This window comes from Oncorhynchus mykiss, chromosome 14, assembly GCF_013265735.2.
Source record: "Oncorhynchus mykiss isolate Arlee chromosome 14, USDA_OmykA_1.1, whole genome shotgun sequence".
In the NCBI taxonomy this organism is placed as follows: Eukaryota; Metazoa; Chordata; class Actinopteri; order Salmoniformes; family Salmonidae; genus Oncorhynchus; species Oncorhynchus mykiss.
Window position 1 is genome coordinate 29239220 of NC_048578.1, and position 5740 is coordinate 29244959.

Below are 5740 nucleotides of genomic sequence, written 5' to 3' on the forward strand. Positions count from 1 at the left end.
AATCTATTCAGTTATGTAATATTGATCTGAATGAGATAAGCAGTGTAATCTATTCAGTTATGTAGTATTGATCTGAATGAGATAACCAGTGTAATCTATTCAGTTATGTAGTAAGGATCTGAATGAGATAAGCAGTGTAATCTATTCAGTTATGTAATATTGATCTGAATGAGATAAGCAGTGTAATCTATTCAGTTATGTAATATTGATCTGAATGAGATAAGCAGAGTAATCTATTCAGTTATGTCGTATTGATCTGAATGAGATAAGCAGTGTAATCTATTCAGTTATGTAGTATTGATCTGAATGAGATAAGCAGTGTAATCTATTCAGTTATGTAGTAAGGATCTGAATGAGATAAGCAGTGTAATCTATTCAGTTATGTAGTATTGATCTGAATGAGATAAGCAGTGTAATCTATTCAGTTATGTAGTATTGATCTGAATGAGATAAGCAGTGTAATCTATTCAGTTATGTCGTATTGATCTGAATGAGATAAGCAGAGTAATCTATTCAGTTATGTAATATTGATCTGAATGAGATAAGCAGTGTAATCTATTTAGGTATGTAATATTGATCTGAATGAGATAAGCAGTGTAATCTATTCAGGTATGTAATATTGATCTGGATGAGATAAGCAGTGTAATCTATTCAGTTATGTAGTATTGATCTGAATGAGATAAGCAGTGTAATCTATTCAGTTATGTAGTATTGATCTGAATGAGATAAGCAGTGTAATCTATTCAGTTATGTAGTATTGATCTGAATGAGATAAGCAGTGTAATCTATTCAGTTATGTCGTATTGATCTGAATGAGATAAGCAGAGTAATCTATTCAGTTATGTAATATTGATCTGAATGAGATAAGCAGTGTAATCTATTTAGGTATGTAATATTGATCTGAATGAGATAAGCAGTGTAATCTATTCAGGTATGTAATATTGATCTGGATGAGATAAGCAGTGTAATCTATTCAGTTATGTAATATTGATCTGAATGAGATAAGCAGTGTAATCTATTCAGTTATGTAGTAAGGATCTGAATGAGATAAGCAGAGTAATCTATTCAGTTATGTCATATTGTTCTGAATGAGATAAGCAGTGTAATCTATTCAGTTTTGTAATATTGATCTGAATGAGATAAGCAGTGTAATCTATTCAGTTATGTAGTATTGATCTGAATGAGATAAGCAGTGTAATCTATTCAGTTATGTAGTATTGATCTGAATGAGATAAGCAATGTAATCTATTCAGTTATGTAGTATTGATCTGAATGAGATAAGCAGTGTAATCTATTCAGTTATGTAATATTGATCTGAATGAGATAAGCAGTGTAATCTATTCAGTTATGTCGTATTTATCTGAATGAGATAAGCAGTGTAATCTATTCAGTTATGTAGTATTGATCTGAATGAGATAAGCAGTGTAATCTATTCAGTTATGTAGTATTGATCTGAATGAGATAAGCAGTGTAATCTAGTCAGTTATGTATTATTGATCTGAATGAGATAAGCAGTGTAATCTATTCCGTTTTGTAGTATTGATCTGAATGAGATAAGCAGTGTAATCTATTCAGTTATGTAGTATTGATCTGAATGAGATAAGCAGTGTAATCTATTCAGTTATGTCGTATTGATCTGAATGAGATAAGCAGAGTAATCTATTCAGTTATGGAATATTGATCTGAATGAGATAAGCAGTGTAATCTATTTAGGTATGTAATATTGATCTGAATGAGATAAGCAGTGTAATCTATTCAGGTATGTAATATTGATCTGGATGAGATAAGCAGTGTAATCTATTCAGTTATGTAATATTGATCTGAATGAGATAAGCAGTGTAATCTATTCAGTTATGTAGTAAGGATCTGAATGAGATAAGCAGAGTAATCTATTCAGTTATGTCATATTGTTCTGAATGAGATAAGCAGTGTAATCTATTCAGTTATGTAATATTGATCTGAATGAGATAAGCAGTGTAATCTATTCAGTTATGTAGTATTGATCTGAATGAGATAAGCAGTGTAATCTATTCAGTTATGTAGTATTGATCTGAATGAGATAAGCAATGTAATCTATTCAGTTATGTAGTATTGATCCGAATGAGATAAGCAGTGTAATCTATTCAGTTATGTAATAATGATCTGAATGTGATAAGCAGTGTAATCTATTCAGTTATGTAATATTGATCTGAATGAGATAAGCAGTGTAATCTATTCAGTTATGTAATATTGATCTGAATGAGATAAGCAGTGTAATCTATTCAGTTATGTCGTATTTATCTGAATGAGATAAGCAGTGTAATCTATTCAGTTATGTAGTATTGATCTGAATGAGATAAGCAGTGTAATCTATTCAGTTATGTAGTATTGATCTGAATGAGATAAGCAGTGTAATCTAGTCAGTTATGTATTATTGATCTGAATGAGATAAGCAGTGTAATCTATTCCGTTTTGTAGTATTGATCTGAATGAGATAAGCAGTGTAATCTATTCAGTTATGTAGTATTGATCTGAATGAGATAAGCAGTGTAATCTATTCAGTTATGTCGTATTGATCTGAATGAGATAAGCAGAGTAATCTATTCAGTTATGTAGTAAGGATCTGAATGAGATAAGCAGAGTAATCTATTCAGTTATGTAGTATTGATCTGAATGAGATAAGCAGTGTAATCTATTCAGTTATGTAGTATTGATCTGAATGAGATAAGCAGTGTAATCTAGTCAGTTATGTAGCATTGATCTGAATGAGATAAGCAGTGTAATCTATTCCGTTTTGTAGTATTGATCTGAATGAGATAAGCAGTGTAATCTATTCAGTTATGTAGTATTGATCTGAATGAGATAAGCAGTGTAATCTATTCAGTTATGTCGTATTGATCTGAATGAGATAAGCAGAGTAATCTATTCAGTTATGGAATATTGATCTGAATGAGATAAGCAGTGTAATCTATTTAGGTATGTAATATTGATCTGAATGAGATAAGCAGTGTAATCTATTCAGGTATGTAATATTGATCTGGATGAGATAAGCAGTGTAATCTATTCAGTTATGTAATATTGATCTGAATGAGATAAGCAGTGCAATCTATTCAGTTATGTAGTAAGGATCTGAATGAGATAAGCAGAGTAATCTATTCTGTTATGTCATATTGTTCTGAATGAGATAAGCAGTGTAATCTATTCAGTTATGTAATATTGATCTGAATGAGATAAGCAGTGTAATCTATTCAGTTATGTAGTAAGGATCTGAATGAGATAAGCAGTGTAATCTATTCAGTTATGTAGTATTGATCTGAATGAGATAAGCAGTGTAATCTATTCAGTTATGTTGTAAGGATCTGAATGAGATAAGCAGTGTAATCTATTCAGTTACAGTGCCTTGCGAAAGTATTCGGCCCCCTTGAACTTTGCGACCTTTTGCCACATTTCAGGCTTCAAACATAAAGATATAAAACTGTATTTTTTTGTGAAGAATCAACAACAAGTGGGACACAATCATGAAGTGGAACGACATTTATTGGATATTTCAAACTTTTTTAACAAATCAAAAACTGAAAAACTGGGCGTGCAAAATTATTCAGCCCCTTTACTTTCAGTGCAACTCTCTCCAGAAGTTCAGTGAGGATCTCTGAATGATCCAATGTTGACCTAAATGACTAATGATGATAAATACAATCCACCTGTGTGTAATCAAGTCTCCGTATAAATGCACCTGCACTGTGATAGTCTCAGAGGTCCGTCAAAAGCGCAGAGAGCATCATGAAGAACAAGGAACACACCAGGCAGGTCCGAGATACTGTTGTGAAGAAGTTTAAAGCCGGATTTGGATACAAAAATATTTCCCAAGCTTTAAACATCCCAAGGAGCACTGTGCAAGCGATAATATTGAAATGGAAGGAGTATCAGACCACTGCAAATCTACCAAGACCTGGCCGTCCCTCTAAACTTTCAGCTCATACAAGGAGAAGACTGATCAGAGATGCAGCCAAGAGGCCCATGATCACTCTGGATGAACTGCAGAGATCTACAGCTGAGGTGGGAGACTCTGTCCATAGGACAACAATCAGTCGTATATTGCACAAATCTGGCCTTTATGGAAGAGTGGCAAGAAGAAAGCCATTTCTTAAAGATATCCATAAAAAGTGTTGTTTAAAGTTTGCCACAAGCCACCTGGGAGACACACCAACCATGTGGAAGAAGGTGCTCTGGTCAGATGAAACCAAAATTGAACTTTTTGGCAACAATGCAAAACGTTATGTTTGGCGTAAAAGCAACAAAGCTCATCACATTGAACACACCATCCCCACTGTCAAACATGGTGGTGGCAGCATCATGGTTTGGGCCTGCTTTTCTTCAGCAGGGACAGGGAAGATGGTTAAAATTGATGGGAAGATGGATGGAGCCAAATACAGGACCATTCTGGAAGTAAACCTGATGGAGTCTGCAAAAGACCTGAGACTGGGACGGAGATTTGTCTTCCAACAAGACAATGATCCAATACATAAAGCAAAATCTACAATGGAATGGTTCAAAAATAAACATATCCAGGTGTTAGAATGGCCAAGTCAAAGTCCAGACCTGAATCCAATCGAGAATCTGTGGAAAGAACTGAAAACTGCTGTTCACAAATGCTCTCCATCCAACCTCACTGAGCTCGAGCTGTTTTGCAAGGAGGAATGGGAAAAAATTTCAGTCTCTCGATGTGCCAAACTGATAGAGACATACCCCAAGCGACTTACAGCTGTAATCGCAGCAAAAGGTGGCGCTAGAAAGTATTAACTTAAGGGGGCTGAATAATTTTGCACGCCCAATTTTTCAGTTTTTGATTTGTTAAAAAAGTTTGAAATATCCAATAAATGTCGTTCCACTTCATGATTGTGTTGATTCTTCACAAAAAAATACAGTTTTATATCTTTATGTTTGAAGCCTGAAATGTGGCAAAAGGTCGCAAAGTTCAAGGGGGCCGAATACTTTCGCAAGGCACTGTATGTAGTATTGATCTGAATGAGATAAGCAATGTAATCTATTCAGTTATGTAATATTGATCTGAATGAGATAAGCAGTGTAATCTATTCAGTTATGTAATATTGATCTGAATGAGATAAGCAGTGTAATCTATTCAGTTATGTAGTATTGATCTGAATGAGATAAGCAGAGTAATCTATTCAGTTATGTAATATTGATCTGAATGAGATAAGCAGTGTAATCTATTCAGTTATGTAATATTGATCTGAATGAGATAAGCAGTGTAATCTATTCAGTTATGTAATATTGATCTGAATGAGATAACCAGTGTAATCTATTCAGTTATGTAGTATTGATCTGAATGAGATAAGCAGAGTAATCTATTCAGTTATGTAGTAAGGATCTGAATGAGATAAGCAGAGTAATCTATTCAGTTATGTAATATTGATCTGAATGAGATAAGCAGTGTAATCTATTCAGTTATGTAATATTGATCTGAATGAGATAAGCAGTGTAATCTATTCAGTTATGTAATATTGATCTGAATGAGATAACCAGTGTAATCTATTCAGTTATGTAATATTGATCTGAATGAGATAAGCAGTGTAATCTATTCAGTTATGTAGTAAGGATCTGAATGAGATAAGCAGAGTAATCTATTCAGTTATGTAATATTGATCTGAATGAGATAAGCAGTGTAATCTATTCAGTTATGTAATATTGATCTGAATGAGATAAGCAGTGTAATCTATTCAGTTATGTAATATTGATCTGA